Source organism: Terrapene carolina, unplaced genomic scaffold, assembly GCF_002925995.2.
Source record: "Terrapene carolina triunguis isolate 2854851 unplaced genomic scaffold, T_m_triunguis-2.0 Scaffold16, whole genome shotgun sequence".
NCBI classification, from domain to species: Eukaryota; Metazoa; Chordata; order Testudines; family Emydidae; genus Terrapene; species Terrapene triunguis.
The window spans coordinates 247,315-257,646 of NW_020664367.1; positions in this window are offsets into that span (position 1 = coordinate 247,315).

A 10,332-nucleotide genomic window follows, 5' to 3' on the forward strand; every position below is an offset into this window, starting at 1 on the left:
GGGCATGTTCCTGTCTCCCCTTCTCACATTACCAGCAGCTCCCCTTGAAAGCAAGGAAGGGCAAGTGCCTGCACCTTCAGGAAGAATGTGGCCTACACTTTCTCTGTAGGTATGTCTACAAAGCATCGGGGAATGCTCAGTCCAAGTCCCCAGACTCATGCTAGCAGGGCTCACAGTAGTGCTCTAAACAGTTGTGTAGACAGTGCTTTTATGCTATACCTTTTAGCTTGGGCTCTCAGTCCTAGGGAGCAGGGTTGGTGTGAGAGCCCAGGCTACAGCCTGAGCTACACAATATAAAAACATTGCCTACACAGCTATTTTTAGAGCACTAGTGTGACCCTGTGGCCCCGGGCTGGGAGCCTTGCTCCCAGATGCTGTGTAGACATTTGCTATATTACCCAAAAGGCAATGTGTTGCTAAACATTCAGGAGTCATTGTCAGGAGTCTGTTGTGCTCATCATTATGCTACGCAGCTCCCAGGGAAATGACTTGCCCAAGATCACGCAGATCTCCTGACTAGCAGTCCTGTGCCTTCACTGCATCCCCCTCCTTCCTGCTGTGCTTCTTCCAGGGATGCGAATGGGAGGAATTTCCTGTGGTCATGAGTCAGGATTGATTTAAACAAAGCAGAAACAAACAACCAAGAGTAGAACAGGAGCAGTCTCAGCAGCTGAGAGAGTAGAGAGCAAAGACGCATCAGTCCAGCTCCTCCAGGGGACCATGCTGCCACTTCTTTTACTATTTTAATCACACCGAGATGACACGTCAGTGGCCACTTGCACATTTAATACATAAATAACTGGCCAGTGCCAAGCAGTTGACTCCTAAGGTGGTGGGCACTATCGAAACCCTTCAGCTAGGTATTCTCCCATGTGTAGCATTGTCTGTTCAGTGCCAGAGTCATGGGCTCTTCATGCAATCTCTGCTTTGTGCAATTAAAAAAACTCATTCTGGTGAGGAAAGAGGCTAATCAATTAATGAATAGGTGCTTCCTTCTAGAAAAGACAACAGATCGGCACAGTTGCATGCTGGAGACTGTGACATTTACACAGAACTGACCTTTACACCATTTATGACAAAGACCCATTCTTTCCAAACTAGTGGGGACCTTATCTATGTTCATCTAGTTCTGACAACAGTACCAGTGTCCTTGAACTCACTTTGAGAACAGCTGCCTTGACAAGGCTTTGAACTTGCTTAACAAAAATACTTATCAGGCCCTAGCACTTTGCATTTGTTCAAAGCTTTGGGCAAACATGAACTAACTGGAGCCAGCCTTTTACCATGAGGCACACTTAGCTGCATTGCTGCACGCACCTGGTTTCCATATGCAAATACCCAGTGAACCAACACACGCCAGCCATTTGCTGCTGCACATGGCAGGATGGCAACCTGGCCACCTGTACACATAAGCATACACCTGCAAGCAGGCATAGCAAAGGCAAAACGCTGCTCGTATGTTCTCGCACTACCCCCACAAAGATAGGTAAAGTAGCGGAATGAACTGTCTTCCCATTTTAAAGCTAAGCATGGGGAAACTTATGGAGAGAAGATCAGTGATTTGCCTAAGGCCACTGTCAGAGCTAGCATTAGAATAGGACTGTGTGTAGCCAAGCCTCGGGGTGACCCCCACTGATGCACACTGTCTCACCCATTACTGTGCCCAACCCACAAACCTCTGTGGGTCGGGCACAGTAATGCAACAGTGCACGGGGGGAGCCAAGAATGAGAAAAATCCCTGCTGAGAAAGGGACCAGTACAAATCCTGGCCCATTCATTAAAGACAAAAATGAAAGCAACAGAGGTTTTTCTAGGTGTAATGCAAACAATTGACAGGTAAGCTGCCTATGAGTAGCTCAGAGCTACGGAGTGATCTAATCAGCCTGTCTGAGACTCAGGAGTCCACATTATAATGATCCGTCTCTCTCATCCTGCTATACATTCCCATGGGGGCGCGCATGACCAGAAGGGACTATGTGGGGTATGGGGCCGTGGTGCCAAGTACAGGCTGCACAAACACGCATGGGAAAGGGTGTCTGCCTATCGCTCTTGTGCCATGGGGCCTTGACAGCATGTTGAAAATCAATGCAGCATTGACGCTGGCTACTTAGCCATGGTGCCTGATGAGCTTCTTTAAAGCCTCAGGCCTGGCCTACAGTTCAGCTCAGTTCAGGCAGGGGCGGCTCTAGGCACCAGCAAAGCAAGCACGGGCTTGGGGCAGTCCATTTGCAGGGGCGGCAGGGATCCAGCATGGGAGCTGAGAACCAACAGGGGGCCCTGGGAGCTGTAGTTCCTTGGTTAGCTCCCTGCCTATAGAGCCAGCCCTGGAGCAGGGAAAGAACTACATTTCCCAGCATGCCCTTGGCCACTACCAACAGGAAAGAGGGGGAGGGAGTGAGGAAGCTGAGACCTCATGCTACAGCCTGCTATGAATGGAGAGCTGCACTGGGAAGGGTAGGGATACCATATTTTAACATTCAAAAAATAGAACATTCCACGGGGAGGGAGGGTAGCCCCACCCTGCCACCATCCACTCCCTCCGACTGCCCCCCACAGAAACCCCAACCCATCCAATCCCCCTGCTCTCCCCCTCCCGGGACCCCTGCTCCAACTGCCCCCCAGAACCCCACCCCCTATCTAAGCCCCACAGGTCCTTGTCCCCTGATTGCCCCCTTCCGGGACCCCAGCCCCTATCTAAGTCTCCCCTCTCCTTGTCCCTAACTGCCCCCTCCTGAGACCCCCCCACCTGTCCCCTGACAAACCCCTGGGACTCCCATGCTTATCCAACTGCTGCCTGTCCCCTGAGTGCCCCGCCGAACCCCTGACCCATCTACCCCCCTTCTCCCTGCCCGACTTCCCCCCCGAACCTCCGCCCCATCCAACCCCCCCTGCTCCCTGTCCCTTGACTGCCCCCCTGCAACCCCCTACCCCTTCTCCAACCCCCCAGCCCCCTTACCGTGCAATCAGACCAGCGTGTCTGGCTTCGCGCAGCGCCAGACACGCTGCTGCATACATGCTGCCATGCTCCCCTGCGGAGCCACAGCCCCCTCCCCCCTCCCCAGCAACTGCCTTCCAGATTTGAACACCTCAAAATTCAGGAGTGCTCAAGCTCAGTTTGGGCAGCTGTTACTTCATTTCTCCCAAATCAAATATACTGATCCACTGTAACTTGCTGTAGAAAAAGTAGGATAAAATTGAGCAAGAAATGCTTCCCAGTGGTTATTAGGACTGGAATTGCTATTTTCAACAGCCATTGCCTTTTTGTTTGTTTGTTTAAAAGGAAGACAGTTTGCATTGGCAAATTCCCCATAGAAAGAAAGAGTGGAACAAAAGAATAATAAAGGCACCTCAACTTTTCCTCATCTATGGAGGACAGTCTTATAATATGCATCCAGATATCCTCCAATCACACAAGCTGAAAATTGTTTCACTTTACTGCAGTTCTGTAACCATATGGGAACCAATCCTGTCTGTGTTCTGTGCACATCTAAAATTCCTGCTGAATGACCTGCCCTGGGAGCGAGTTACTAGTGACCCAGGGCTGCGGCGGAAGGAGGGTGCGGGGGGGGGGGGGGAGGCCCAGGGGGGGGGGGGGGGGGGGGGGGGGGGGGGGGGTGAGAGCCCAGGGCTGGGGCGGCAGGGGGGTCAGGGGGGAGAACCCAGGGCTGGGGCAGCAGGGGGATGCGGGGGGTGGGGGAGAGCCCAGGGTTTGGGCGGCAGGGGGGTGCGGCGAGGAGCCCAGGGCTGGGACGGGGGGCAGCCAAAAATTTTTTTGCTTGGGGCGGCAAAAAACCTAGAGCCGGCCCTGAGTTCAGGGAAGAGGTGGTGGCTGAGTCCCCAGTCATTTTTCCAATCTCTGCCATCAACTGGGGGATTTTTTCTCTGCGACTTTGCTGGGGTTGTGCTGGCTGGAAAAGGAACTGCTGCAGCACTGTGCTTACACTCATCAGTGAGACGAAAGGAAGGTTTGTCTAGCCCTCGGCAACTGCGCTCCAACCACTCGGGCCCAGAGCAGGGGCACTAGGTCTGGCCAAACACCACACAGAGAGCCACAGCAATGCCAAGTTTTAATGCCAAGCCCTTAGTGCCTCCCCTTTTTTTTCAGTGCCTCTCCCTCCCCCACCTGAGGAACTGGCTGCTTTTCTGACAGGAGCCAGCTCCGCACCTGTCTCCTCCACCAAAGCTATAAGCCGTGCTCCCTTCTGTAGGCCAGCCCGCCCCATAGCACCTACTGACCAAACTGGCCACGCCCTGTCCCAAGAGGCAGGAGCGAGCTAAGCCACTGAGGTGGAAGGAAGGTTAGTCAGCTGGCGTAAAGTTTTCGTCTGTTACCAGCTGTTTAACGTCGCTGCGTGACAGTCTGCAGCCAGCCTGGCTTCACCAGCCCTTCAGTGCCGATGGAAGAGTTTTCAATATTCAGCCCAGCGTAGCGTGCCGCGCCCTGCCAGCAAAACCAGACATTAGGCTCCTGACTGAGCTGGCTGAAAAAAAGTGGCACATGGTTCACAAACACACTGTAGAAAAATGAGCCCCCCTCCCTTTTTTTTTTAAAATTAAAATGGCAAATGTTGAATCCCCCCCGTTGCTAATATCTGAGGCCAAAAAAAAAAAAGGAAGAGCGAGTCCTCTTTCTGTTCTTATGGCGTGGGAGGGGGAGAGGCTGTCACATGTCTCAGGGCACAGCATAAAGAAAAGCAGGGCATAATTCCTCCCACCCTTTAAAAAATTCCTTTTAAGTTAGTCACCCAGCTCTGCTGACAATTCACCAAATTCAGTTCAGAAATTGTTAGTTAAGCATCATAATTAAGGCTACAATTTAGTCATGGGTATTTTTAGTAAAAGTCATGGACAGGTCACAGGCAGTAAACAAAAATTCACGGCCCTGTGACCTGTCCATGACTTGTACTATATACCCCGGACTAAATGATGGGTGCTCTGGTGGGCGCTGGGGGGGTGGGGGGTGGGGGGGGGCGCTCCGGGGCACCTGCTGGTACTTGGTGGGGGGGAAGGCTCCTGGGTGCCCACCGGTTAGGGTGACCAGACAGCAAATGTGAAAAATCAGGACAAGGGGTTGGGGGGTAATAGGAGCCTATATAAGAAAAAGACCCAAAAATCGAGACTGTCCCTATAAAACCGGGACATCTGGCCACCCTACCGCTGGTGCTTGGGATGTGGGGGTGGCCTGGGACTGCTGCTACCACTGCTGGCAAGGGGCAGCCTGGGACCCCTGCTGCTGCTGCTGGTGGGGGACAGCTCTGCTGGCCTGAGACTGCCGCTGCTGTTGCTGCTGGGGAGCCAGGACCGCTGCTGCTGGTGGAGAGGGCGGCCTGGGATTGCTGCCATCGCTGCTGGTGGGGGGCGGCCCAGGACTGCCGCTGCTGCTGCTGTCCTGGGGGGGGGGGGGGGGGGGGGGGGGGAATGTGGCTGGCCCTGGGGCCACCCTAGCTGCTTGGGCGGCCCTGGAGTCAGTCACACCTGCCGGCTGCAGAAGTCATGGGGGCCCTGGAAAGTCATGGAATCCATGACTTGGTGGGCTCTGGGGGAGCAGCTGCCCTTTTCAGTAGCAAGGGCTTTGTAGTAGAGCCACACACTGGACTAGCCATCAAAGGTGAGCCAGACAATTCATCAGCTGCAAAAGGGGAGCGAGCAGGAAGGCCAGAATTTGCCCAAATAAATGGATTTTAAGATGGGCAGAGTAAAGAAAACACAATTTTACACTAAAAAGTAACTAGCACTCAGAAGCTCAGTGCCCAAACACAACGCTGGCTGTGCTTGGGGATTCAAGCAGTGCCTGGCCCCTACATTACATTCAAGCTAGGGTCATTCATTACCCTCCATGGTTATTAGTTTTGTGCTGGCTCAACTGTTCTGGCATTTATCAGACATTGCTTTGTCCTTCACAGTCTGCCCCAGTGGAATTTTCTGACTAGCTGCCATATTACTAGAGTCCTGCTGCTGCAATACAGACACTGGCAGTGTGTGCACTCCCCGTGCAGAGAAACCACACATGAGAATGCAAGGCCACAGGGCTTGGGGAAAATGCTTCACCAGAATAGCTTGCTGTGAATCAAGTGAGTGAAGTTTAGCAATCAGCAACTTAATGATCTGGTAATACTGCTCTCTGGTGGCTATGCCAAATATCAGCATGCAGCTTTGCCTTTTGCCTTTTGGTGAGTCGGCTAATTAACGTGCGGCATTTTGTGCCTGCTATAACATGAAGGCATCAGTTCGCAGTAAAGATTCCTAAAGTTGATTAGCAGATTTGGACTCACTCAACCAACCATGTAGCTAGTACAGCAATAAGCATCTCTCTGTCACTCCCTGCCCCCCTTTGTACAGCATGTGCACTTGTATACCTAATAATCCTGCTGCCCCCTGGATGATACACTGACTGACTGCAACCTAAACCAAGCAACTACTGGGCAAGCCAGGGTCAGACTTTTACACTTCAATCATGTGGATACTTGCTTGTGGGCCTCTCAGTAGGGCCTGACCCAGGTATAGCATTACCTGTGTTGTTATTGCTGTCTACATCTGTATTAAAGAAGCAGGGATCTAGTTTACCATCACATGGCAGCTAGTCAGACAAGATTACAGGAAGAATCTAGGCTTTTGCCAACTTGAGGCTAGTCCTGTACAAAAAAAAAAAAAAAAATCACACTTGCAACCACATTATCAAACTGTGGCATTTTACTTTTCAGGACTGTCTTCCTTAGTACACCTAGGTTTTGTGCTACCAACTACTTCCTAAGTGGAGTATTTTGCATTTTTCCTCATTGAATTCCATCCTCTTTACTTCAGACCATTTCTCTAGTTTGTCCAGATCATTTTGAATTTTAATCCTATCCTCCAAAGCACTTGCAACCCCTCCCAGCTTGGGATTGTCCACAAACATTATAAGTGTACTCTCTAGGCCGTTATCTAAATCACTGGTGAAGATATTGAACAGAACTGGACCCAGAACTAATCCCTGCAGGACCCCACTTGATATGCCCTTCCATTTTGACCACTGATAACTACTCTCTGGGAACGGTTTCCCAATCAGTTATGCACCCACCTTATCGTAGCTCCATCTAGGTTGTATTTCCCTAGTTTGTTTATGAGGTCATGCGACACAATATCAAAAGCCTTACGCAAGTCAAGATATACCACATCTACCGCTTCCTCCCATCCACAAAGCTTGTTACTTTGTCAAAAAAAGCTATCAGGTTGGTTTGACACGATTTGTTCTTGACAAATCCATGCTGACCATTACTTATCACCTTATTATCATCTAGGTGTTTGCAAATTGATTGCTTAATTATTTGCTACATTATCTTTTTGGGTACAGAAGTTAAGCTGACTGGTCTGTAATTCCCCAGGTTGTCCTTATTTCCGTTTTTGTAGATGGGCAAAATATTTGCCCTTTTCCAGTCTTCTGGAAGCTCACTCATTGTCCATGACTTTTCAAGGATAATCACTAATGGCTCAGATATCTCCTCAGTCAGCTCCTTAAGTATTCTAGGATGTATTACATCAGGTTCTGGTGACTTGAAGACATCTAACTTGTCTAAGTAATTTTTCACTTGTTCTTTTCCTATTTTAGCCTCTGATCCTACCTCATTTTCACTGGCATTCATTAAAGTAGCTGTTCAATTGCTACTAAACTTTTTGGTGAAAACTGAAACAAAAAAGTCATTTAGCACTTCTGCCAACTGCACATTTTCTGTAATTGTTTCGTCTCGCTCATTGAGTAACGGGCCTACCCTGTCCTTGGTCTTCCTCTTGCTTCTAATGTATTTGTAGAATGCTTTCTTGTTACTCTTTAATGTCTCTAGCTAGTTTAATCCCAGCCTTGTGCCTTGGCCTTTCTAATTTTGTCCCTACATACTTGTGTTATTTATTTATATTCATCCTTAGTAATTTGAACTAGTTTCCACTTTTTGTAGGAGTCTTTTTTGAGTTTCAGATCATTGAAGATCTCCTGGTTAAGTCAGGATGGTCTCTTGCCATACTTCCTATTTTTCTTACACAGGGGATAATTTGCTCTTGTGCCATTAATAATGACTCTCTGAAAAACTGTCGCTTGAACTGTTTTTCCCCTTAGACTTGCTTCGCAAGGGCTCTTACCTACCAACTCCCTGAGTTTGCTAAAGTCTGCCTTCTTGAAATCAATTTTCTTTATTGTGCTGTTTTACCTCCTACCATTCCTTCTTAGAATCATGAACTCTACCATTTCATGATCACTTTCACATAAGCTACCACTTTCAAATCTCAACCAGTTTTCCCTAGTTGTCAAAATCAAATCTAGAACAGCTTCCCCCCAATGGCTTTTTCCACCTTCTGAAATAAAAAATTGTCTCCAGTGTATTCCAAGAATTTGTTGGATAATGTGTGCTGCTGTATTATTTTCCCAACAGATGTCTGGGTAGTTGCACTGCCCCATCGCCACCAAGTCCTGTGCTTTGGATGATTTTGTTAGTTTATAAAAGCCTCATCTACTTCTTCTTCTTCCTGGCTAGGTTCTTGGTTCTTACACAGAGAAGAGTTCATATCCCATAAGCCATTTCAATACTCACGGAAGCCAGTACTGCCAACTCACCTCTGTTCCTAAAATATCTAGACTGACATTGGCTGCCTCCTGCAAGGTGCACAATTAGGGTTGCCAACTTTCTAATCGCATAAAATCAAACATCCTTATACCGCTCCTGTCCCCCCGGTGACTCCATCACCCCTCCCTCCGTCACTCACTCTCCACCACCCTCATTCACTTTCACTAGGCTGGGGGTTGGGGTGTGGGAGGGGATGAGGGCTCTGGCTGAGGGCGAGAGCTCTGGGGTGGGGGCAGAAATGAGGGGTTTAGGGTGCAGGAGGGGGCTCTGGGCTGAAGCACAGGTTGGGGTGTGGGCTCTAGGAGGGAGTTAGGTTGCAGGAGTGGGCTCGGCTGGGGCACAGGGTTGGGGTGCAGGAGGGGGTGTGGGCTCTGGGAGGAAGTTAGTTTGCAGGAGTGGGCTCAGGGTTGGGAGTTGGGTGCAGGCTCTGGAAGGAAGTTAGGGTGTGGGAGGGGATTCGGACCTGGGGCAGGGGCGCGGGAGTTGGTTTGGGCTCTGGGCGGCGCTTACTTCCTGTGGCTCCCGGAAGCGGCTGACATTGCTGGCTCCTAGCTCTGCGCACTGCCTGCCCTGGCAGGCGCCACCCCTGCAACTCCCATTGGTCGCAGTTCCCAGCCAGAGGGAGCTGCGAAGCCGGCACTTGGGGCAGTAGCAGCATGCAGAGCCCCCTGGCCCTTGTGCCTAGGAGCCAGAGAGGGGACATGCTGCCGCTTCCAGGAGCTGTGCGGAGCTAGGGCAGGCTGGGAGCCTACCTTAGGCCCGCTGCACTGCCAACTGGACTTTTAGCGGCCCGGTCAGCAGTGCTGTCTGGAACCGCCAGGGTCCCTTTTCAACCGGGCATTCCGGTCAAAAGCTGGATGCCTGGCAACCATATGAACAATAATAGCTGAAGAGATGCAGAACGACTCTTGCTTTAAGGGAAAGAGGGCAGCTGCTTCCTGGGTGCACCACCTTTACCCCTTCCTCCCAAACCACCTGGAAGGGATTTCTGTGGAATTCTGGGGGGCAGGGAAGGAACAGAGTGCAGAGCCTGTGCTCTCCCCATGTTTGTATCCCTCTGTGAGATCTTACATATTTGGTTTTCCTCAGCTTATATGCCCAAAGGGCAGAATATAGACTTCCGCAGTGACCCGATTCTGTTCTCACACCTGTGCATCTCCACAGATTTCACTGCTTTTAGACTCTTGAGTTACACCCATGTGAGCAAGAGCAGTATTTTAAAGTTAGTGTAAATGAGCCTTAGTGTGAGAATCAATCTTTTACCAACAGTCTCCCTGACTCTACCAATATGTTAATTTAAAAATAAAATTCTCAAACTCTGAAAGAAGATTTAACTTTGAAAGATAGATCTAGGGTACTTGCCTCTTGGATTGTTCTTTCTGGCTTTTGTTATACAAGTGTATTTTTTAAATTTAAAATGTCATTATACTGGGATTAAATCACACTTTTGCAATCAAGCCAATGCTGCTTCTATTATTTTGCTCTTCCTCATCACAGCTGTGGACTTCACATGCTGAACGAGGGAGGTCACCCCACTTGGTCAGAAAGGATGGAACAGAGGAAAGAATTTTAAGCTCTCCGGTGTGATGTCTAGAATGAAATGGAGAATTTTAACATCTTGGGAGGTGGATGCGTCAGTGTATAAAATATGCATGCACACACACAAACACATACAGCTGAACCACTAAGTTGTGTCAGCACCAGGGCCGGCTCTGGCTTTTTTGCCACCCCAGGGGGGAGG